We start from the raw sequence: 26,232 nt of genomic DNA, 5'->3' as shown, positions 1-26,232 counted from the left end.
TCAATTGGAACACTAAAGAAAGCGTTCTTCAGATCAATTACAGTAAAGAACGCTCCTTCGGAATCAATGGCTGTCAATAGAGATGAGATATCCGGAACCACCGGATACTGTGGTACAATGCATTTATTCAATTCGCGCAGATCAATAACTAATCGATAAACTGGGGGTGCATTTGGATCGGTGCGTTTAAGAATTGGAATGATAGGGGAATTACATACATTGGAGTCAGTTTCCACGACCACTCCTTGTGCAATGAGCTCGTCAATGATTTGCAGTAAAGCCACTACAGCATTTGGGGGTAACTTGTATTGTCGCATTCGTGGTAATACCACTCCTGGCTTGAGTGTGACTCGATATGGTGTGATGTGCATACAACCTACATCAGTGGGGCCTTGTGCCCATAAATGTGCAGGGACATTCTGTAATCTGGGATCAATATCTCTCAACACATAGTGACCCTTAAAGTCACGTAGGAACAATCTCACTCCTTCCGGAGAACAGCAAATCACAGCCCCTAGAGCTTTCAGTGTCTTTATACCTAACAAGTTTTCTGGGCACGATTTTGTTAGCAATAAATCTGTAGTACGTGTCAATGGACCAACTGCAAGAGGAAGGGGTTGTGATACTTCGTTAATAATAGGTTTTCCTGAAAATCCAAGGGAAACATTCTGTGAGCCTGAGAGGGGTGCCCCTGGAACCTCGTCGTGACTGATAGTTGTCCTGCTTGCCCCTGTATCAATTAAAAACTTTCTATCTTTCCCTAATACTTGACTATGTACATAAGGACCCTCTTGATCTACAGGAACCTCAATAAGAGGCAAGCCAACCTCCCTCTCTAGGCTGTTTCATGTGTATCGCTGATAGTCAGGATAATCATTTTGCGCATACTGGTACATCTGTTGTGTCGTGTTTTGTGTTGCGGTGATGGGCTGTGACTGTGGCACTGCTACGGTCTGTACTGTCTGTTGTGAGGCTTGCATAGGCTGGATATTCTGTGGTACTTGTTGTTGGGCCTGGTCTTGTCTTGGTGGACGTGGTCTCTCTTTAGTTTTACCCGTAGAGATATTATGTTTCAAAACTGCACAATCGTTTATATAGTGACCTGGCTGCTTACAGTAGTTACATGTCCCTTTAACAGGACCTGCGGAATTATTGGACTGTGTTGTACCCTTTTTCTGACCGTCAGCTGGAACTGACTGAGCAACTAGCATTTTCATTTTCGTGTCTTTCATACGTCTTTGTTCGTGTTCATGTTCTTCTCTAATTCTATTCTGGTGGTACTGTAACATTTGTAACATTTGTGAAGGGGTATTAGCTTGCCAGGTGCTTTCAACTTTCAATACTCGGTTCTTAACCTGGGGCAAGGAATTCTCGACTAATTTGGATACAAAAAGATGTGGATATGACTCGCTACTTGCTTTCAGGCCACTATTAATACCAAAACATTTCTCAAATCGGGAATAAAAATCACTAGTGTCTTCATCGGGTTTCTGTTTGCAGGCTGAGATTGCATCCCAGTCTTCCTTTTTCGTTGCCAATAAACGTGGTAATACTTGTACTAACAATCCTGGTAATGCTTTAGTTTTGTCCCCAAGCCCTAGGCCTGGAGTTCGAGTGTTTTCTTCGTTTTCTAATGCAGCCCACTCAATCTTTTGCTCTCCCACCTCCCATTCTTTTTCTTTGAGTTTCTCGTAAATACCGGCAGGCAATAATACTTTCAATATTTTCATGATATCGGGATAGGTATAATCACCCATCAGTAGCATGTCTTTTATTTCACCGTGGAAACCTGCTGGATCTTTGTCATGGCTGGGCACTAATTTTTTCATTTCCAATAGTTCTATTTTAGTTATGGGCGTGTACACAAACACGCGTCTAAAAGTATCATCATCATTCTTGACTGGATGTACTTCTCGTAAGGGATTCTGTCTGTCTATGTAATATGTTTTTCTTTCCATGGAGGGAGCTGGATCAAGCTGTGGACACAGTAAGGCACTGTATCTGTGCCGATGTTCTAGAATTACTTTCATTAAATCTGTACCTAGACCTCTCCATTTCCTCATGAGTAGTTCTATCAATATCTCAGGTAGGGGACCTGGATCAGAGTGTTGGCTTTTATATAATATAAGGAGATGTTGTATCATGTACATACCAGCTAAACGCTGTTCGTCTGGTGAAAGATTCAAAAACGTGTGTGCTAGCGCATCATCACTATATTTATCAGAACTGTCAGCCCATTGTACTGCTGACCTGGCTAATTCTTGTTCATCCATAGAATCGAGTACATGGTACCCCATTCGTTCTCGAAGTATTTTATCAGTAGCTTGAAATAAGTGTTCAGGCGTCTTTGGATTTGACATGGCAGCTTGAAAAAGTCTCTTACTTTCTGGGCGTACCGGACGCATTGAATTATTAAAGGGTCTTCCCTTACCTACATAAGCTATCATTTCTCTAGTTGGTAATTGTAATTGTCCTGTTGTCGTTTCTGGTTGTTCCTCCTCCTCCGTGGATTCAGTCTTATCTGCATCTATTTCTCTTTCAGGCTGTTCTCTTTCATGTATCTGTTCTACTGCTTTTCGGATCCTTCGGTACATATTTTCTATACTACTCTGTTTATCATGTTTTCCGTCTGCTATATTCTGACCCCATTTGTTAAGTGCTTTCATTTCTTCCTGGTCTACACCAGGCCTATCTCTGTTTCTTATCAAGCAGTTTATGAAGAAACGTAACAACAGTTTTTGAGTGTCAACTTTCTGGTATGCCATGGCCTCGCCAATACTTTCAGGACCTTGCCCTGTTTGGACAAAGTGATATATTTTGTCTAGATGATCAATCATTCCTGGTAGTATCATTAAATAGTTTGCAACTCGTCGTAGACGTACTGATGATAGCATCATTCTGTCGTCTTTACCGGGTACTGGATCATATCTACAGTCTGTGAGAGGCTCATGTATGTCGTAATTCGCTGTTTGAGGTGTACGTTGGTGTGCTAAATCCCTATAAGTCAATCGATGTGCTTGTGGTGGGGTCTGAAAACCTCCTTTGGCACCTCCTGAGGTGCCAGGTCCAAAAGGATTTGTTGGGTGGAAGGTAGGGAGAATAGGTGCAGGAAGGAGTGGAGGAACGGGCGGAAGGTGTGGAACGGGAGGAGGAGTATGTTGCTGCAGAGGTGGGGGCGGATTATCTCGGGGTCGAGCGCCGTCAACAGGTGGGGTGCGGGGCGGCGGAACATTAACATATTCGGGGGCTGCATCGTCTAAATAGGAAGAAAGGAAAATGTCCTTTGCGGTCTTGTGGTGTAATTTAGTCGGAAGCAATGGAGGTGGCAGATCTTTTGGTACTTCCGGGGTGGCCTTAGGTAAACCCTCGGCCATAAGAGGATACATACCATTCATAAGAGTGTTTCGTTGTCTGTCTACTTGTTCTGCTTTTACTCGTATACCTTCCTCAACTAATACGTTTTCTCGGGCTTTGTCAGACTCCTCCCTACTTTTCTCTTCTTTTCTGAGCGCTTTCTCTGTGCGTCTATGCGATTCTTTACGCCATAATTCAATGGCATCCTTCTGTGACTGTCTGGCTTTCTTTTTCCATAATGCTTCTTCTACTCTCATGATGCAATCAGCATCCCATGTCCCAGCAGCGGGCCATCTCTGATTCTCTGTTAAATCTTTGGTGTAATCCACCCACAAATCGAGATATAATACGGCATCTAGGCCATGTTTATGGTACATAAAGTACCCTGGAGTGTCCCTAGGTGGAATAGGAACAGCTTCCTCGAGTATCCCTTTTCTAGTTTTTATCTGTCTTAATTTAGAGAACAGCGGCATGTTTCAGCCGTGCTGCTTGATACTTGATACTTACTTGAACTTGAACACAGTTAATACAATAAACACAGTAATAAAGATCGAACAATCACTCATACCACGACATTTAAAACCACATTAAAACATTTTTAAAACGAACAACAATAATTAGAAAAAAACTAGCTAATTGCATGATTCTGGATGTACTGCTAAACAGTACAGATACACTGCTAAAACAATGCAGACCGGATATACTGCTAAACAGTACAGATACACCGCTAAAACAGTGCAGACCGGGTCTGTGTACCCACCCCGTCTTGACCGGCACAAATTAATGCGCACGTCTAGATGCGTCCCCAGCAACGGTACTCACCGGGAAGCACGGAACAGAAGGCCTCGGAAACTCGACACTGGACTGGACTGGACTCGACTCGTGACGTAGGTACTTCGGAACTTCGGAACCTGGTGGGCCTCCGTATACCTCGGATCTTGCTCTCTCAGCTAGGCTCTGGTCGGGATCCTCCGCACTCCTCACCGCCTCGTCTGGGTGTTGATCGCAGCCTCAGTCACCTCCGTTGGCCTGAGGGAGGTACAGGAAATCCTGCGGGAACGCGTAGTTGTCCGTCCGGCTGTGGCAGGGGACCGGGCCTGCAACGCACCTCCGGCGCGTAAGGTGGGGGAGGGGTCCCTATTCGGGCGCCAATTATGTGGTAAATATAAATTACCTATACTTAATTTATGCTGTAAAGTTCAATAAGAATAACTCAGTCAAAAATAAGAGGCAGAATCCGTGGTATTTGAGGTTTTAAAAGGGGTTTTATTCCTTAAAAAGGAATTGGTTATATGGTTCGAACCAGGCAAATCGCATTCCATCACCACGAAGGTTCAGGAAGGGATAGACAATACTTTATTGACAGAATATCATATATATAGTAAATGCATTACATTAATGACAGATGCAGAAGGCGTAACAGCTGAGAGAAGAGATAAGAATACACATACGTAATGAAAAAGGCGTAACAGAAGGCGTGCATAAGGGCGTGTACTAGAAACGTCATTATGGAGGTGTAACAGGTGGGTGGATCCATAGGAGAATCCTGCAGTGTCAGCAGAAATACATGGCAGAGATGCGCGCGCAGCAGCATGACGTGTAATTGACGTGTAACTGGAGGGTGAAGGGGACTTGACATTTAGCCTTACATGAGGAGACAGAAGTCTGGGATGTCAGAACAACCTAATCCCAAATCGTATCTAATATCTTGTGTTTAAGGAACTGTATTATCTGGAAGGAAAGGTCTCTTGGGCAGAAGCTATTCTATACTGACTGCTAGTGCGTGCATATGCGTCTACGTGTCTACGTGTAAAGCAAGGGGGGCATGGGCCTACCATGGTAACAGGAGCTATGAAGTATTTGCATAGAGGTAGTGAGGCCGGGCCCTTTGCTCTGCAGCTGGGAAGGATGTTTTCCTAAACTACTAGACAGGAATGTATTTTCGAGGAGCGGAGCAGATAACTTGAAGGCAAAATACAGTCTTGGCAGGCAACAGGCTGAGCCTGGCACCGCCAGCCGCGTAGGGAGTAAGACAAAGGTCAGGGATAAAGATGCAGGTCCAGGCTGCAGTATCCAGAGACAGAAGGCAGGCAAAGACTCGATGACAGAAATCAGGGCCTAACTCGCCTGTGCCAGGGAAAACGTGAAGAGTGCACCATGTAAAGACGTTGGCAAGGCACACTTAGGAACGGAATATCCGACCCATTCATGGTGGGTCTGAAAGAGGACATGTTAACGTTGGACGCAAATGTATTTGCGACTTCATAGCTGGCACAGAAGGGAAGTTACATGCACTTTAAGCTCGTACATGGAGACGGTGGGGTACACGTTAGGGAACATTTCTGACCATAAAAATTTATATTTCCTCACTGTCATGGAGCCTATTCAATAATTTCTCATGATTTACCGTATCAAATGCTGATGATAGGTCTAGGAGGATAAGAAGACATGTCTGGTTAAGGTCTAATGCTTGCAGCGCATCATCGACAATGTGAAGGATCGCTGTTTCTGTGCTATGACCTGTTCTGAATCCTGACTGACAATCGTCTAGTAGTGAGAAGTTAGTGATGTGTTGGCTTAATTGGTTTTGAACACATTTCTCAATTAGTTTGGCAAGAATCGGGATGTTGGTCACTGGGCGAAAGTTGTTTGGATCTGCTTGTTCCGCTGAAGGTTTTTTGATGATGGGAACGACTTGACCAGTTTTTAGGCAATCTGGAAGAGTCCCTTGGGATAGGGAGGCGTTTATTATTTTCGTCCATATGGGAATCACAATGTGATTTATTTCTTTGATGCATTTTGAAGGGAGTGGATCGTTATAATGGTTGTTGGGTTTGATGTCTGATAGTGTTTTGGTGACGATATTTTGGTCAAGTATCTTGAAGTTGTCCCATTGCGACAAGTTTTTTGTGGTATGGGAGTTATCTGAGATGATATTAGCTGTTTGCGATGTACGGTTGTCTGTATTAGCATTGTTGTCAGCTTCTTTTCTGAGCTCTCTTTCCAGAGTATTAGCCTTATTTGTGAAGAAGGATGAGAACTCTTCACAGCTTAGTTGAGTTTTAGTCGTTTCTTGGGCCGTTTTAGCCACTTTATTGGATTGCTGTTTTAAAATCTCGAATAGTTTCCGCGGTCTATTTTTGGCATTATCTAGCTCTGATCTAATGAATTCCTTTTTGGAGTTTAGTATCTTTTTATTGTATTCGCTCCGGATTCTTCTGAGTGTATTCAGTTCGGGCGTTGTTGGGTGTTGTCTCCATTTTCTTTCCGCCTGTCTCAGTTTCCGCCTTGCTTCATTCAGTGTTCCACTGAACCATGGATTTTTGATCTTCTCTGTTGTTCTTTTCAGTTTTAGTGGCATTGTGGTATTGACTATGTTCGACACTGTTGTAGTGTAATGATTCGTGAGATCCTCCACTTTCGTCATATTGTTTGGTGGGTTCAGGTTCTTCTTACAACTTTCTATAAGTAGTTTCATATTCGGATCTTTGGTATCTCGCATCCATTTCTTGTGTCTGGTAGGTTGTCTGGTATTGGTATTTTTCATTGTGTTTATCAGGAAGGTTATGGCATGGTGATCTGACCAGTCACATGGCTCAATTGCTGTAATTGAGGTAATGTTCGTCTTAGAAATAATCCAGTCTAATGTGGCTCCCTTCATGTGTGTTGGTTGTGTGCATGCTTGGTTAAGGTTTAGCTCCTCTAGAAGGTCTTTAAGAGCATTGACCTGTTTGTCATCTTTATCATTCCAGTGTAAATTTAAAGTCTCCTAGAACAATGTTGTTAGTTTCGGCATTGGAGATGGTAGTGATGATTTCCATTAATTGATCTATGGACGATGTGTTATTGCCTGGAGGGTGGTAGATTGCATGCAGGTTGCATCTTTGATTCTCTGTTGATCTAATCTTGAGATTTAGGTGTTCACAATATTCGAGTGGTTCTGTTAGTTCTTGGATGACCTCTATCTCCGATCTGTAAATGCAGGCAATCCCACCCCCTAACTTTTTTGGTCTATCAAGTCTCACTATATTATATTGCGGGGTACCAGTAGGTCCATACAAGGTGATGAGGATTCCGATAGCCACGTTTCTGTCAGGATTGTTACATCAATTTCCTTGTTCATGATAAGGTCAGCTATATCTGATGCATGTTTTGTTGCGGATCGGCAGTTGAGAAGTAGGCATTTCAAAGGTTTCCCTGCTTTCCTTGTTTCAGTGTTCTGTGTGTCGTCGATTAGATGGACTTGCTGTAAGTTGTTAAGATTAGTTCTCCTTTCACTTAGCTTTGCTGTTCTATTCACATCAATCTGAACTGTTTTAATATCTTCCCCTCTTTCCAGGTCAGTGGTTTCATAGTCCCTTAATAAGGATAGCGTTTCTTCTTCCGATAGGCATTTAAGGTATCTCTCCGGTCGATTTTGTCTGTATGGTAATGGCATTGCCCTCATGTTTTCCTTTCTTTGATAAATATTAATAGCATCTTCAGTGATGGCGTCGCCAGTGCTGGGCTGGAGGGTCTGGATCTGCTGCCTCTGGCGCTGCTCCCGCAGCCTGCTCGCCAGCAGTCTCCCGCAACGATCACCCCCAGTATAGTACACGTGTCGGAGACGCATGGCAGCATATTCCGCTACGTCCTGGTCTAATGCCGCCAGCATCTTCCGTTCTGTGCAGAGTTGCCGCCATGCCCGTGCAGCCCCGGTGCGTTGGTGCATCTGTTCCAGTTCCGCCACCCGCTGAGTGAGTTCGGCCCTTTTCTGCGCGCGCTCCCTGTTGTTAGCGGTGGCCATAGAGATGAATTTGCCGCGGAGAACCGCCTTGAGAGCCGCCCATTGCGTCGCTTTAGAGGTGTCCCCGTTGGCGTTGTGGGAGGGAAACTGAGCGAGCGCCGTATTAATGCGCTCCTGCGTGGTCGGAAGCTGTAAAAGGTTATCGCGCAACCGCCAATGCCGCTGCCGGCCGGGCGCCGCCAATACCCGGAAGGACGCCACTACAGGAGAGTGGTCAGACAGAGAGGCCGGGAGTATTTCCACGTCGCCCGCTTGATGCGCCAGCTGGCAGGAACACAGAAAGTGGTCGAGTCGTTCATACGTTTTGTGGGCTGTGGAGTAATAGGTGTATGCTGTTGACCGTGGGTGTGAGTGTCTCCATAGATCAACGAGATCCAGGTCTGCTAGATGTGCGTGTCCCGCCTCTGAGAGAGCTCCCACCTGACCGGACCGTTGGCTGGAGCGGTCCGCTGTGTTGTGGAACCCCCGAGTAGGATATGTGGATGTGTGTTAGCAGTGGCGGCCTCCAGTGCAGTGTGTAGGAATTTATCTTGGCCTTCGTTGGGTGCATAGATGGAGCCCACCAGTAGTGTCTGCCCCGCAACTTGGAAACGATGTACCAGCAACCTACCCTTGATCTCCACCTCCCTCTGCATGACCCTACCCCCAAATGACTTGGCCACCAATATCGCCACACTGGCCACCTTTTTGTTAGCAGACGAGAAGAACTGCCAGGGAAAGGATCGGCATTTGAGTCTGTGGTGATCTTTGGGCAGCAGGTGGGTTTCCTGCAAGAGGCAAATGTCTGCCTTTGAATGCTCCAGTAGAGACAAGACCGCCCTGCGTTTGATAGGGTTTTTAAGCCCTCTCACGTTAAGTGAGAGAATTGTTAGGTGGTGTGTCATCTCAAGCCACTACGTGCGGCATCAGGCCCGCACCGGCCTGCTGCCAAGCTGTCCCACTAGGTGCGCGCGATGGCCTAGGCAGCCCCAGGTGAGGCGCAGAATAATGCGGACAAGGAGATCCCACCCTCCATCCCCCTCCCCCCCAACATCCCCAAACTCCCACATCCCCCCACCCCCCACCCCAGGTCCCCCCCCACTGCCAGTCCCTCCCTGAGCCCCCAAAACCCCCCAAAAGTCAAAATACCAGTATGAACCATAGTCCCGGGCATATTCAACCAATTCATAGGTCCGTAGAACATCAGTTTGGTGGGAGACGTGGTGGCAGCAACCCTCTTGGCCCTCCGCCCATCCCACTCGTTACCACAAATATTGGAGTGATCCCCTCCTGAAGCCACCCTTTAGGATGAGTCCGTGGTTTCTTTAACCACCTCTTGGATGGCTGCTGCCTGCTCCTGTGCAATTGTCGCCGTGTCCGGTTTAAGGTGTCCCCGCGGCCGGTGACGGCGCCGAACCCACTGCCATTCTTCCCCAGAAAGTTGTGCGGGTCTCTCCTGCGTGCCAGGCAGCGAGCTCTCCTCTGACTCTTCTTCGTCTGGGGGATCGAGCTTCAGTAGTGCACAAGTGTCCGTGAGGGAACGGAGCTGGTGTAGCTTCCCCTGCCATTTGAAGATAATTCTAAATGGATGACCCGAGGAGTAGGGGATCTCGTTTTCGCGGAGGAACGATGTGACCCTCTTAAAAGCTCGCAGTGTGATGGTCGATAAGTCCTGAAAAAGGGCGATGGAGTCACCCCGGAACTGCAGAGGTTGCTTCTGGCGCGCCATTTGGAGGATCCGTTCTTTCAGGGGAAAGTCAGGGAGATAGGCCAGAATGTCCGGCGGTGGAGCCGGTGCACGCCGTGCCAGGCCCACCCTGTGCGCCCGGTCGATGCGGACAACAAAGTTCGGCGATTCCCCGAATATGTCTCTGAAGAGGTCCTGAAGGTATCCGGCCACGTTGTTCCCTTCTGCCTTAACCGGGACATTCCGGACTCTGATGTTGTTCCTGCCTGAACGGTTCTCTAGGTCCTCTGCATGCGCCTGAAGGTCCTTTTGTTGCTCCTGAAGGCGAAGCACCTCTTGCTGAAGACCAGCCAGCTCTGCGCTGCGGGCATTACCGGTGTCCTCCACTGCAGCCACTCGCTCCCCAAGGCCATCTAGATCGCGACGGAGCGCCCTCTGCTCCCCCGCTATGTCTTGCTTTAGCGCCTGAAAATCCTCCCGCAGTGTATTAAAGAGGGATTCTAGGAAGGCCCTCGTGATGGGTGCCTGTTCCTTCTCTGGTCGGGGTTCCTCCGCGGCAGCCGATGGCGAGGGGGGCGCCAGGGTCTTCCCTCCTTTGGGGGTAGTCTTCGACAGCATGTCCGTAATCGTGCGGGTACCTCTACGGTTTGCATTCGCCATACCGCTGATGATGCCAGGCCTTTGTCCCCGTTCGCAGCGCTCACTCCTCCCTCCGTGTGTCTCCTCTGCATGGGTGAGTGCGGGACAGTGACCACCAGCAACCCCTGTACCTGGACTGTGCTCATTCCCGTCTACACTAGCCCCGTTGCCCAGTCCATGCAAACTAGTCCAGCTTGGGCCCCGCGGTGCAGATTGTGGGCGCCTGTTTGGTGAGGGCAATGACTACGCAGCAAGGCCCGCTGTCGGGGATGTCTCCGTGTCCAGGGGCCTCTCTAAGCAGTGTGTCCCCTTCGGGGCATTTGGCGGGGCTCTCCTACCCCCCTCGGCGGCAAGCAGCCTACTGGTTACTCCGGGGGCTCGGTTATGCCCCCCGGGCTCCTGCTCCAACCCTCCAGTGTCTCTCCTCACCTCAGTCCGCCGCGGGGGGAGCTCCCAGCATCTCCCGCTCCTCCGGAGCGCACTAGGGGCCGCCGGGCTATCCTCCTCCGGAGTTGGTGGCAGGCCTCCCTAGGCCCCAGGAGCCAGGACCTCGATGTCTGCGATCGCCGGTGGGCTCTCTTCCCCTCTGCCAACCAGGTCGTAGTAGCTGCAGGCAATGACCGTACCCCGCCTTTCCTTACGAGCTCAGGGAGCCCCCGCTGTGTCCATTCCCTCAGGCTGCTCCGTTTTCGCGCCTCTAGCGAGCGCGCGCAGGTTCCGTAGGCCTTGAAGCCGGGGCCTCAATTTTCGCGGCCGCCGACCAGTGCACCTCCCTTCTGTCTGCCGGCCTCGCGGTGCAGCAGCCGGAGCCTAGCTCTGGTCAGGGGTCGCGCACAGGCAGCCAGCGTCCGGCAGTTGAGTCCCAGGGTTCCGGGCTGATCCCCGCGGCCCTCCGCTGTCTGCCTTCATCCGGCGCGGCGCCTTCCTGTACTCCGGGCGGGTGCCCGCGCCCAGGCCGCGGCTGACCGTCTCTCGCTCTCCGGGCCCCACTGGAAGCCGCGCCGGTCCGGCCGCAGCGCCGCCACCGCAGGGATCCCCCGGCAGCTGTCCGCCACAGGTCTGGAGGGGATATCGCTATTTTAAAGGTTGCTGGTAGGGATCAGGGCAGGGAGCCATAGAGACCGCGTCCGTTCAGGTCGCCATCTTGGCCACGCCCCCGGATGTCTCCCTTTAATGGAAAAATCAGGGTCTTGTCACAGTTTATCTTATATCCTGAGTAACTGCGGAACAGTTGGAAGATGTGCAGCACCCGGTGTACTGATCTAAAGGGCTTCGCCAGATAAAGGAGCACATCATCTGCGTACAGTGATTTTCTATCTTCCCATACGCCCCCTGTCTCTATGCCAGTTATTATCAGATTGTTGCGGTCCCAGGCCGCCAGTGGCGTCAATGCTAGTGCAAATATCATGGGTGAGAGCGGGCAGCCCTGCCATGTACCACTTTCTCTTCTTTTAAGCAGCTTTATTAGCAGTACACCATTAATATAGAGTCACATCTTCGGGTAATGGCTGACATTTTCCAGTGCAGCATTATCTTTCCCATCATATCTGGGCATTTATTGCTCAAGTTCTCATGTGAGCATCAGTGGTTACATATACATGCATGTTGTTATTTGTTCATATCCCTCTACAGTGCTCCACCCCTAAATTCCCTGGTTATCCATCCAATCTCCGCATGTTTTGGCGTACTTTTGGGGACATGCTCTAGATTTATAAATAGGACACTACAGAGTCATACAGTGGTCTCTGCCTCACACCTATGCCTAAAGATCCGATGGGTCCTTGTTTTGCCAGTTTGTAGTAGTGTCTGCCTTTGCAGTGACCAAACCAATGTGCACGAGTTCTAGCTTGTATCTTTTCATGACCAAGTTCGAGGACACATGTAGTAGGGTAAACTTGGGGTCGCTTTCTAGTTTCCAGCCAGTCACATCCTCCAAATTACATCGTACTTTCTCCTAGAAAGGCCTGATTTTGCGGCACAGCCATATGAAGTGAAGGAAATCTCCTGGCTGATTGCCACACCTCAGACATTCAGGAGAATAAATCCTTCTGAAGTGCAACAGTTTGTCAGTTGGGACAAATCAGATGCAAATATCTAAGTTGAATTACACGGAATTGGATGGCTATCACTACTTCCCACATGGCCATTCGGCTCTCCCTCCCCTCCTTGTCAATGAGTTTTCCCACACCCCCTTTCCAAACTTGTCTTTGATTATCAAATGTGTTGGGAGTATCATTCACCAGTGAACAATATAGTTTGGATATATCGTGTCTCCGCATGCGCCCCATCGGTAATTTCCCTTTGAGAAGGCTACATTCTGAAAGGTCTGTCAGGTCTTTGATGTATGGTGACAGAACGTGTCTACACTGGATATATCTAGAGAATTCGTGTGCATGCATTTCTTAGCTTGATTTTAGATCTGTATAGAAGCACATGACCATGGCAGGTTTCCAGTTCAGAGATTTCGATGGTGTCCCAGCCATGAAAGCCCTACCAGGTGTATAAATGGATTAACATGTTTCTTATTCATAGTGGGGTTTGCCTAGTCTCTTTGTGATATGCAGGGTCTCTCGCCATCATTTTATTACACTCATTTGTGCAGGGGAGAGAAGTTCGGTTTGGTCTTTCCCCATAAAGGAAATAAATACCGTGGGTCCAGGGGCTGGCCTTGGGCATGGGCGAGCTGGGCACAGGGGCACCAATATTTCGAGAGGCGCTGCAGGGAGCTGCTTGAATGTAATGTTACGCAAACAGCAGCTTGTCCATCTCACTTGGTCTTATTTTCAGCATAATTGTTAGCCCCCCCATATACCCCTCCCCTCCTCCTATCTTAATCATACCTCCTGCCGTCATCCAGCAATGACCTCCACCCCCACAACAAATACCAAATTTTCATTACACCCAAGGCGCTGTCCAGGTCAATCTGATTTAGGGGTGACCTTGAGTGGGTCTATATCACCCCTCTACCCTTTCCTAGCTGGGAAGGTAAAGTTTGTCAGTGGATCATTAAAGTACTCATTTACAATTACTAGGTACGATGAGTGGTAGTATAAGCCTATATTAGCTGCACCTTTTCCGCTATCAAACTGGGAATTTGAACATTTTACAAGTGTTGATGATCTCTTCAGCACTCTCTTGTATCCTTTCGATCTGATCAAATTTTTGTCCTTATTGTCCAAATCTTATTGTTTTGTGTGCAATTGCAAGTGTAATCCACTGACCCCTGGGTTCTGAATACTATATTTAGCACTTCTCCCACATGGGGTAAATGTCATCCTGTATTGCACAGCCATTCTTGTGTCGAACAACCCACATTTCTTTTATGAGCGTAATTTTTTTTGTACATTCAATCAAAATTTCCAACAAAAATATCTGTATTTTTAATTGTTTATAAGCTTTTTTGTTTAATATAATTATTTCCTGCTGAAATAAGCCCATCATCAATAATCCGTACGTTGTTTTAACTCCCCAACCCCTAATGCATTTAGGACTATACACCAAAGCCCTTATTCAGTGGTTTAATATTCCGTTTTTGTTACCAAAATGAAAAATAAAATTCTCAGCATATATCCATTTTGCCAGTAATTCATTTAAATGTCTGCTAGGAAACTTTCTGTCATGCATCACTTGATACCTAGAAATGCTTTTTAAAATAAACGCACTCCTTACCAAACATGATCTAGTTTTAAAAAAAAGCGCATTGATAAATTCCAATACAGTAATTAACAATTACAGTGTATTCTAAAGTTTATACTAGGTGTAATTCAAAACATGTCCTACACTTTAATGAAACCCGAATTACATATTCCTGTTGATTAGAAATAGGCTTTCCGTGAGAATGTAACTGATTGTGTAATTGGAATCATAACTAGCATACTCAGCACGCTGAAATATACAGTAACAAGGAAATGAAATGTTCTTCTCTACCGTGACCAATCATGCAGTATCTAGCATGACTTATGTACTAGACTATAGCTCGATAACCACTATAACAAATGAACTAGTTGTCTGTAACATACAACTGCTTGGCCGAACTTGTGTTACTTTTATTGTCCCTTTTGAAAAGTAAAACTCGGTCTGTTCAGGCGCATTACAAAATGCCATGGTTCCCAATGTTTTAAAGCCCAGTGGTTTTAAACCGGAGCTCATTATCTACCTATCGTTACACAAGATATTTCTTGCTTAATGCTGCAGCCTGGCTAGCTTCCATTACTTACCCCCGTCCCTTGCTTTAGATAGCAAACGCTGCTCATCATAGTTCTATTTTTATGTTGCTGGCTGCATTGCTAACTTGAATGTTCACCAAAAACTGTAAGCATCTATAGGGCTCTCCACCCAGATCATCCTGGGCATTAAAGGTAGACCAACAAGGCTTAAGGGCTATCTAGGGTAGCATCCGAAGCCAGAGCGTATAATATTATGCTGAGTAAACTACTGCGGTATAAAGTCACTTTGATCCAGCTGCACTAGAGAGTCAGTTACTCCAAGGAGCCGTGAGACCACCGCCTTGGCTATAATTGTAGCCTCTACATTGCTTAGGAAGATTATACAGTAGGGGAGGCATAACTCTGGTGGTCTGTCAGGTTTGTGCATTGCTGTTATTTCAGCTGCTCAGCAATTCCCCACCTTTCAGTGACACTTCCATAATCACTTTAAGGGTAGGTAGACCACATGTGATACACGTTTAAAAACTTCAGTGGGAAACCAGCAAGGACCAGGTGCACTGGTGTAACGATAATTGAGGGGACCCCCCTGCAAGGTATGTGGAGGGCACCCCCTCCGGACTCTATCAGGAGCTTTCCGGCTGAAGTGCTGTGCTGAGGGGCCCCCCTGGAGCTTGGGGACCCTACCCCCGCGCTGCGGGGGGCTTCGTTACGCCCATGACCAGGTGTTTTTCCACTCTGAAGTTGGATCATGACCGCCAAAGCTCCTCTTCCATAATTTCTCTTTATAGAATTTCCCACTCTTTATTTGTAAGTTGTTGTATTGGCTGATCCTGAATAAACTCCTGTAGCACCTTTGGACCAGTATGGTTAGTAAGCTGCAAATGTTTGTATAATGGCTCGGTTTCCTGTGGATCTTTATTTGCCATATTCTAGTATTTCACTGTTTATTTTGTATCACTGCTTTTGCATTTCTAATGCAGCAATTTCCCTGCTTTGTTACCCATTTGGTATATGCAAAAACAACAGTTGATGGACAGAATGCAGAACAATGTCATACATTCACCCCAGTACAGAGATCTGGGCCTAAATCCATCGTTTTTTTGCACACCACACCACCCAGTTCAGACATGGCCATATGCAAATCAGCCTTGACCCTGTGCCTCATGGGAACAGTCCAGCCCGAACTGCCAAGCCATGTCTTTCCTTGACCGGAATCAAGTATCCTAGGACCGGTTTCTAGCTATCAGCCGTCTTCAGCCAGGATAGCTTGACTCCAGTGGTGTGGAGAGCATGGGACTCACGTCTGAGCAGACCCATCCCACTCGTGGTGACAAAATGCAAAACAACAGTTGATGGACAGAATGCAGAACAATGTCATACATTCACCCCAGTACAGAGATCTGGGCCTAAAACCATTGTTTTATGCACTGCACACCACCCCAGTTCAGATATGACCATATGCAAATCAGCCTTGACCCTGTGCCTCATGGGAACAGTCCAGTCCGAGCTGCCAAGCCACGTCTTTCCTGGATCAGAATCAAGCATCCTAGGACCGGTTTCTGGCTATCAGCCATCTTCAGCCAGGATAGCTTGATGTATGACATTGTTATGCATTCTGTCTATCAACTGTTGTTATGCACCCATTTGGTATAAGCAGCTTCAAGGAGCTAGCCAAGATGCTCTAGCCTCTCCCAGTTAGGTTTCCATCAGTGTTGTTTTATTGTGCTGAATGTTCCGGACGGTTTCACTGTCTGGGTCCATGACAAAGCAGGACTGCAGCTGCAGAAGGAGAGTCTCTAATTGGGACACCTCCAGTTGTGAAACTTAAGACTCTGCCTCCAATAAATGCCTTAAAGGCTTCCCAGAGTGCTACTGGTGAATCCTATGAGCCGTAGTTGCATCTGTAGATGAACCACTCTCTGTCGCTCTGAAGTCAACCTATTGAATTGGAATCAAAATTATTTCTGGCGATGTGCTCTAACAATTTGTACCACCTTATATTGGGACACCAGTATGTATGCAAAGACTTTTTAACTCTTTCCATGCTCATGACGGAACGGTTCCATCATGAGCGTCGGTTGGCCTGTGCTCATGACGGAACCGTTCCGTCATGGTTCCATAGGCCCAATGGAACGTTCAGCACAGCGCAGGAATTTGCGCCGCGCTGAACGTGTTAAACCAGGTCATGTGAGTCATTCAACTGTCTGGTACTCCTCTCTAACCGGCAGTCCACTTGTGATACTCTAAGGTTACCAACACACACAGCAAACTCAACATGTCAACATTGAGCTCTTCTGTCTATTTCCACCATCAGTCTCGTAAGGCTCTCACTCCAAACACACCAATTCAGATAACCTCATCAGTATCATATGTACTCACACCTATTTGCTGTATATTCCAAGCACCACCTTTTACCCAAAGTGGATGGTATTAAATGCCAGGCCAGCTAACCTCCTCATCATGTAATCGTCAAATTAATTTCCGACTATGATTTTTACTTTCTTTGTGTCAAATCACTGACTCGATTAGAAAGCAATCACTGATGATCAACAACATATATTATAAGGTAGTGTAGCAGTCATTTACAAGGACATCTCGAAAACAGGTTTATACCTACTTCGATCTATGATACATTTAAATGGCTAAAGATTGTGATTTCAGTATTGAATGAATGAATTACGCACTTATATAGCGCACGACTACCCGGAGGCATCTCGGCGCTTGTACGAATACCGCAGAGGAACCCTTCCTGGCCTTTCCCTGTGAGGAGCCCACTCCTGGGCACCCCCAAGGTGAAGTCAGGCATCTTCAGCGTTGTTGGGGCCGTTGTAGAGATTAAGCAAGCTATTGCCCAGAGGTGCAGAGTGGGGCTCATGATCAGAATAGGCACCGAGGCAAGAATTATAAGGTCCGAGGAAATTGAGCCCAAGACCCGCCGAGGTTGGAATTGAACCCCTGTCCCAGCCAGACTACTGCATCAGGGTCTGCCGCTCTAACCATTGAGCCACACTTCTCTACAACTATTCTCTACACTTCTCTTCCACTATTATGTACCTACACACCATCCATCATCTACCGAAGCTGAGAAACCAGGAAGTGTGATAAAATGTTACCAGAAACTAATGATGTCTCACCAAAATATCTTTCTTATGGACTAGCTCATTTACTGTGGCAAATCCAATATCAGATTTTATGTTTATTCTAGATTATGTAGACCACCAATCCTCCCAGGCGACACACTTGAATGAGAGTATTCTCAATCTCATCCTTACTAATCCTGACACCAAATGTTTCTCCCTCATTCCATTTGACTGATATCAGACCCCGTTCGGAAGCGAGGGAGTAGAACAGGGCAGGCAGGGGCTATGGGCTCCAACCTTGGTGTGAGGTTGTTTGCCAGTGGTTTCTTGTTGTCTGTCCTGTTCTGCAAACTATGCTAAGTTCACGCTTTCCACACTTGACTCGCATTGTAACCAGGTCTAGCATTACAAGACTTCTCAGAAAGACAGTGGGAGGAACAAAAACCTCAAACTCAGTAGTCAACCAGCAGACACAATATGGTGCATTCCCACCCAGTGTTTTTCTTGTAAAATTATAAAATTAGTAGTTATTTATTAATACAGCAAAAGGTAATATTATTCCAAATAATGGGGGTCAGGTGCATGGTTCTTTTACTCTCTAGGGGCTATAACCAAAGCATCAGTGCTTGCATCCACTGGGATTTGGATCAAGGGCAGTTATCCCCACCCCACAACTGTGATGTCAAGTTATGGCTTTAGCTCTCACCAATATATACAGAATATCTGACGGACAGACATATCAGAGGAGAATCGTCTCAGGTGCAGTACTTTACAATGGCTAAAAAGTCACTGCCCCAGGGCATTCGGTTTCATATCTTGGTATAATGTGGACAGCCCACTCACTGGATTGAAACGTGCATTACTACAGCAAGATGCAGCCTTTCAGGCAGGGCCCTGTGTTACTGCGCTGGCTGAAGCACTGCTTAGCATGGAGTGGTCATCCGTTCTCATCACGGTCACACAACAAAGATCTCTAGCAGGACCAGAAGGATGGTGAGCACGGCCTTGCCTGCTGGATCACATGGAGTTGCAGCATAGCAGGCTGAGATCAGTGTTTGTTCTGCACTCTTCGGTGTGACATGACAAAGTCCTCTTGCATTGGGAGTAATGTTGTAGAGGCAGCCCACCTCTCTAGTCACATTTGCATTGGTGTAGCACGGCAAGCTGGGATCAGCGGTTGGCAGTTGCAACCACTGGGCCGTCGAGTATGTTTTTGCTGCCACTGTGGCAGTATCCACAGTTTGGTGGCAGAACCAAGACACTACGGTCACAATGGAGATTCCAAACAGCTCACTGATGTTGATGATGGAGGACATTTCACATTGTTCGCTAAATGAATCATGCAGGTATCTGGGGGAACCTCAATCAGCTCATGGTCGGCACTAGGTGTATTGCCACACAAAAGTTGGATTATGTGTGTTTCACTTTTGTGCATATTTTCTAGTCAGGGGATGTTGATACACTTTCTAAGGTTCTGGTAGTTCACTTTCAAATGTACTTTTCTGACTTTAGTACAGATGCAGCATTTGTGCAAGGTGATGGTCCTAAAAGCAGGTAGTTGGAGATGAGGCTGGCTCCAAGCAGGAGTATCCAAAAGAAGTGCCCAATGATGTGTAAGCAGCTCTGCCTAGAACCTTCCTCACCTTTAACAACAGAATCTGTTGACTCACCCCTTCTCTACTATCACCCACCAAAGGGCAGTTGTCAGGAAGGCCTAATCAGCAGCCCCTTGCTTGAAGGACCAGGGAAGACTTGGCTTGGCAGTTGGGGCTGGACTTTTCCCATGAGGAATAGGCTCAAGACTGATTAGCATATGAGTGGGTCTGAACTGTGGTAGCGAAGAGAGCTAAAGAACGACGATAGATTAAACCCAGATCTGTGACTGGGGGTGAGTGTCTGAAAAGTGTCAGTGCTCCGTCCTGCATCTCTTTGTGTTTGCAAGGCTTACTTAACCTTCTATCCTTTCAAGGCCAGTTAATTGAGCTCTATCAAATTAATTAATGGTGAAGTCTGTTATTTACAGCGCTTAGAAACAGTGGCAGTGTAGTATCAAGCGCTAAATAAAAAGTAATTCAATAATGAATGTTCGAAAGACTCCAGTAACAATAAAGACATATTTCACTGGTATGCCGATGAGTAAAATGTGTCACCCTGGTAAATAATCTACTCCGTACAGCTGACCAAGACCTACAAATTTTAGCGCAAAGTCAAGTCAGCCCAACTGCAACAAAAAATTCAGGGACCTACCACCAGTGTTTTTTTAAGCACCCACCTCGCGACATGTATAGTTTTAACTTGTGTGACATCACAAAACAAGAGACGGTAAACCTTGGAAAATAGGACATAGACCAATCCCTTAAGAGATGATGTCCCTGAATATCATTGGACCATTTTATAACTGATTTTAATGTATTACAATGCTGGTATTTTAACAATTTGTTTCATGTTTTTAAATGTTTGTATCTATTCAAGTTATGCACTTTATGGTTAGAAATAACCGGACAAAGTTATGCACTCATTCAGTCATTCAATAAAGAAATATGTTCTGTTCTGCGTGGTGCTTCGCTTCTCTGTGGGGTGAGGCTTAGCTAGAAGAAGCTATGTTTGGGTAAACGCTTCCTGGAAGGCTGCAGCTTCCATTTCACGCCTGTGCCTGTCGCGAATTAGGAAGGGAAGCGTGAAGTCTGTGTACTTTGCATTTATCCTGTCCCCTGCTCACCTCTGCGCCGAAGCTGTCTTCCCCCGCTCCAGGGGCGGCGTGTCACCTCCAGACCACGCAAGAACCCCATTGTGGCTCACTGGGCTTGAACGAGGAACTCCTCCAAAGGGAAGGGGGTACACAGAAACACCCCTGCTCATTCTTATGGACGGGGCACTATCCTCTTTAAATTGTAGTTGGGAGGGGAGGGGGGGTAAATTGGGTTGGTGGGAGCCAGAAGGGGGCTTGTCTACACACTGCCTTGCCTCTCCTTTGACGGTTTCTTTTTTTGTTTTTTGTTATATTGCAGTCCAGATGCTGCCTCCCCCTGCTCCCGGGCCCGGTGAACATCTGCAGTAGGCTGGGACCGAGGCACGCAAGCGGTGACAGGCGCCGATCTCCTTTCTTGTGAGTATGTCTTACTGTCCCCTCTTCAGCTCTAAGGGGTTGGGTGGGCTTCGTAAACAAACTGCCTCCATGCTGTGTCTCCAGGCTGGTGAAGTTACCTGTGGTGGGAGTGAGTGTCTGTCTGTGGTCCATGACAGGGAAGACATAGCCTCAGGTATTGAATGAAGTACCATGGTCAACCTTGCAGGGTTCCACCGTTATCAGGAAATGGGATTTACTTTTAACCAAAAAAATGTACGTAAAGATCGAACCATCCGCAGTACTTACTAACAATGATTGAGCTGTCTTCAAATGCTGATCTCAGCCTTCCATTCCGGGGTGACCACTACCTAGGTACATTACTTTTGTTTCCTGACTCCGACCAGAATATATTTATATTTGTGTGTATACCACCCGGAACAGTTCTAGCAGCGAACCATCAACGCATTGTCAGGATATATACGTATAGTAAACGCGAGGTGGAAGCAGCGTGTGATGGATACTGCGGATCTACAATGAGCGTTGATAACATTTGAAATGTTTACGTTTGGTCTTTGCATTATGGGCCCAGTGTTTGAGTGGCGATGCTTTGTTTCCGCGGTAGCCCCTGGGCTGCAGTCCCAAGGATCGCTCTCCCAGCCCTACAGCTCTTGATGCCAGACCGCTCACTCCACTGTAGGGCATTAAGCGAAGGGTCGCACCACAGAAGATTTACCATGGACCATATAGTAATGGTGCAGCTGAGCTCATGAATAAAATGGAAATATACAAAAAGAAACATTATTTTCCATCTTACTGTAAGTTTTGTTTCATTTCGAATAATATAATTTTATGTTATGGTTTATTAGTGTTTATATTTTGGATTAGATATATATTTATAGGAGCACCAGAATCCTTTAAGTGCTTAGGGCCCAGAAGGTCTTAATCCGACCCTGGATGTAAGGCGGTGCCTTAACCCTTTATTTCCACTAGAACTGAACACAGCTTGTAAAACTTTGCATTAAGCCTTGTGCATGAATATCTAAAGTGGGGTGTTGTAGAATTGGTGTAATGGAAACGTAGCTGGTTGCATTGCCTACCTAATCCTTGCTAATGCCATTTACTAACACCTGTTAACAACATATCAATGTACAGAAAATAATGTATTGCTTTGACACCAAACCCTTCCAGTATCTATTACCAGGTAGTATGTATGACTTCCACCAAGACCATGGCAGGCATCTAACAACATCAACATGATTCAATCTGTATGTATTGCAAGTACTTCAGTACTATTTTGGGAGCTATGCTGAGAAATCAGAAATGTAATTTCTGCTTTCTCTCTCAGCTGCCCCAATCCCCAGCTCCCGTGACCCCATGTTTAAAAGAAACTTGCCAGGAGGCTTCACATCACCAGCAAAACAAAGAAAGCTGCACCACACAGCTTATGCTCAGCATTCCCTAATCTAAATGGTTTGATAACAAGCTGCTTCTAGGTCAACTCAGTGCCAATAGAAAACCACAGCCTTGCTATGTTTCTGTACCGACCTTTACAATGAAATTGAAAAAGCAAAGTCAATCTGTACTTTATCTTACTTATATTGATTTTCTCAAATGCTTAATTCATAACTCACTTCTTATTTAGAGTGTTTGGGAAAGTTCTCGAAAGAGGCACTATCCATGTATTGTTTATCTGGGCTTCATTCGCAATCTGTTTATATTCCTGATGTTTTCCAGTTTGTCAGCACATCAGTGAGAGATTTTGTCAGATCCTTCCTAGGTCACCCTACACTACGAACCATATACATCTTTGTACAGTTGTTCTTTTTATTATTTAATAAAAGGTAAGAAAAAGTATTTGCCATTCTTAGTGCCCTTTTCCCTTGCTTCTTCCTTAAGAGATTCAAGGCCTGATTCACAAAGATCGCTTTGTAGAATGTTTTGTAGTACTACAGAAGTACTGCAAAACTTACTACAAAGAGTTATTCACAAACTGCACTTTTGTAGTAACTTACACTTGTAGTAACCTACATGTGTTACTTAGACTTTTTTAGTAACTTATACTTTTGTAGTGGGTCCAGCACTACACATGGCCAACCACTGATGCATCAATACCCTCCCACAGAAAATAATGTAAAATTGCATTTTGGTAAAAAAAATTACATTAATTTTATTTCATTCTATACGTCACTTTTAATAATTATTAATGCACATTAAAAACAAAATATTTCTTCAGATGGAAATTTATGTTTGAGGCATGTGAGCTGTAGATCACATGCTTTGTATACTTGTGCCATCTAGTATTGGGTCCTGATGTTTGCAAGTTGTTTTGTTCGAAAAAGTCTTTCTGTTGATGAGGAATGTGACTCCTCCTTTCGGTGATAGTGCGCACGGGCAATAAGTCCATTATTAGATAGTTTTTTTCCACCATCGGGTTCGGACGGGTATTGTTGTGCTCCGCTTCGGAATCGATCCTCAGGTTTCCACTCGGTGCGTACTTCTCTCTACCTCGACGGTATTGTTCTCAAACGCGCTTCTCTCTCTGCGATTCGAATATAAATTCAAGACTTCAACATTTCGGTCCAAAGATCTGCGGGCGGCCTTTCGGCCCATCCGCGTCCGTTTGGCTCCTCGTCAATGGAACGGACACCATTTAAATTCTGTTCTCTGTGCCACGCGAAATATCAGCGCGCAGACTCTCATCAATTTGTAATTTGTGCTTGTTTCCCGAGCTGCGACTGCATGCCGATCCTTCAGATCAAAGAAAACTCTCTGTGATCGTCGGGCTCGACGTTGAGATGCAGTAGTTGGATGTCACACCGGATCTCTTTGGCGAGGATTCCGAACAAGAAGAGGTAGAAGCGGCAGAAGAAGAGCTGGCTTTGACTGCGTCCGACTCCGGTACAGAATAGCAGATCACCCCCGAAGACAATGATGTGCCGCAGGGACAAGGAGACGTGACTACCAAAGACACCTTATCCCCCCTCCCACCATCCCTAAAATATCTAGGGCTTCGGCACCACCTCCGCCTCAAAGCCAAGAATGGCACCAAGAAGAGGTTTCTCACGATCCGATCCGCCTTCGGGCTCGGCACCGAAACATTAAAAAAAGCCTTCCGACGAGGGACCGAGTCGGCCAAAGCCTACTTCCGAGCAGAAACCTCCAAACTCCAAACCCATGATCGGTTCCGAACCAAAAACTTCGGATCCGAAACCTTCGACACTGAAACCCAAGGATCCCTTGAAGTTGAAACCTTCAACACAAAAAGGACTTTCTGGCTCGGCTCCGGAAATTACGATGCCAAAAAGCAAAGACTTGCCTGCAACACAACCGGATCCAAATATAGATGCTGCATCTATTAAATTGGATCCAAACAGAAAAAGAACTGTAAATTCATTCCTACACAGGACCCATTCATGCTAAATCACCATCTAAGCACAAGCTTCCCGATGATGATGACCCATACAAAATCCCTTTAAAGAGGAAAAGTGTAGGCACCAGTCCTTTCCACACATTTTCATCTCCTCCTTCTTCTTCACCACAGCTTGATCCATTAAATATTACACCTAGTAAGTTTTCTCCTCCACCTCAACTTGACACAGGTGACACTGACAATGATGATGCACAACTTTCAGATTCTCAGACAGATTACACCACTGATCCTCAACAAGATACAGACCCAGATCTTTATCTTGCCAGGCCATCTCCACCTGATGACAACCTGTCATACCAATTGCTTATTGCTAGGGCAGCAGAATACCATGGGGCGGAAAAACATAAAGAGACTTTAGAGGAAAATGTTCTCTTCTACACTGTTAGAATTGGGGGTCTGTAGTTGGCAGAGGTAGGTACCACAGTGCAAGTAGGGACCCTTGATTCTAGTCAGGGTAAGGAGGAAACCCTCTGAGATAACCCCTGCTCACCCTCTAGGTAGCTTGGCACAAGCAGTCAAGGATATTCAGGAGGCAATGTGTAAAGTATTTGTACCAACACAGTGAAAACACCACAAACTGACTCCACAACAGTTTATAAAAATAAAGGTATTTAAGCTAAACTACTCAAGACCAAAACGACAAAAATCCAACATACACAGTTCAAGAATATGGCTTCAAAAGAGTTCTTAAGGTTGTAATCAAAGTTCTTTAGGTTGCGATAAAATAATCCACAGATGCGTGAAAAGTTCACAGTTGTGTCACGTTTACTCACAGTACCTTTTAGTTGTGACAAAGTTCCAAAAGCAGAAGCTGGTGCGGGGGAAAACAAGCGATGCGTTGCTCCTGAGACCTTGGGGAGGCGATGCGACAGCCCCGCTGCAGCAGCGGGCGTGTTGCGACGAATCCGGTCTGTATGGGGAGGAAGGCCACTTGTATGGATTCCGGTGCGTAGTTTCCGTAGGAAGTTTGTTCTCGCAAAGGCACGATGCGACGATCTCGTAGGGGCTGCGACGATCTCCGGGGCAACGATGCCCGGTCCAGCGGTGATCCTCTCTCTCGCAGCTCCTCGATGCGATGGTTCTGCGACGATGCTCGCAGCGGCGTGATGCGGTCCGCAAGCAAGCGGTGCGGCGATCTCACCCAGCGACGACAGGCTCAGCGACGACACTCGCAGCGATGTTCGACTTTCCCGCACCGGTCTGGTGCGTCCCGCAAACGAAGGATGCGACGGCTCTGGCAGCGGCGTCAGGCGCTGCGACGATCTCGACCTTCGTAGCGGCTGGAAACTTCTCGCACTGTCGGGGATGCGCTCCGCAAGCAAGCGATGCAACACTTTTCAATTGCAAAAGTCTCTCAAGCTTAGTTTCAAGCTTCCCAGAACAGGTACAACTTCCAGAGGCCCCACAACTGGATCAAGCACTCTAGGAAGGACAGAACTCTCTCAGTAAAGTTCAGGGAAGCTGGGGGGAAGTCCTTTTGTTCCTGGGTCTTCAGAACAGGGAGCCAGCTCTTCTCAGGCCCTTGGAGATTCCTTCAAGACAAGGGACACAGCACACCAGCAAAGTCCTTCCCCTCTCCTTGGCAGCAAAGCAACAAGTCAGTCCTGCAGAGTAACCGCAGGACAGTCTTCCTTCTTCAGATTCAGCTTTCTCCTTGGCAGAGGTTCCTTCTTGATTCCAGGATGATCTAATTTTCTGTTGTCAGGGGTCCTGTACGTATACCCCTAAAAGTCTGTGTTCTCTTTGTGCATGTGGGCCCTGAGCCCGGTCTGAACCAGTTCTGGGTGTTGCTTGAGCACTTTGTTTGCCTGGCTTCTCCTTTCCTTTCAGAGTGAGGGGCAGGGTCGTCAGCCGCCCAGTAGGAGGTGGAGCCAGCATTTTGGCATGCAGGCACAGCCCTATTCAGGCCCAGATGCTAACTCCTCCCACCACTCAGGTTGCAAATGCAGTAATTCAGCCTAGGGCTGACTCAGCCAGCCTCCTGGGGAATCCCCAGCCCCTGTCACTCTCAAACCAAATAGTCAATACACAAACAGGCCAAGGC

General features: G+C 46.6%; 1 protein-coding gene across 6 annotated transcripts in view; it reads left to right on the top strand.

Moving 5' to 3' along the window:
* ZBTB20 (zinc finger and BTB domain containing 20) overlaps nucleotides 1-26,232 on the top strand; it is a 2,236,857-nt gene that overhangs the window by 1,921,511 nt on the left and 289,114 nt on the right. For all 6 annotated transcript variants that reach the window (XM_086935527.1, XM_086935525.1, XM_086935524.1 and 3 more), the window contains one exon: nucleotides 20,700-20,797. The gene's annotated coding sequence lies outside the window, so the exon portion shown is untranslated. The remainder of the gene's footprint in view (nucleotides 1-20,699; nucleotides 20,798-26,232) is intronic.

The sequence above is a fragment of the Lissotriton vulgaris genome, chromosome 8 (assembly GCF_964263255.1).
Source record: "Lissotriton vulgaris chromosome 8, aLisVul1.2, whole genome shotgun sequence".
Classification (NCBI taxonomy): Eukaryota; Metazoa; Chordata; class Amphibia; order Caudata; family Salamandridae; genus Lissotriton; species Lissotriton vulgaris.
This window is presented reverse-complemented; position numbering and strand designations above follow the sequence as displayed.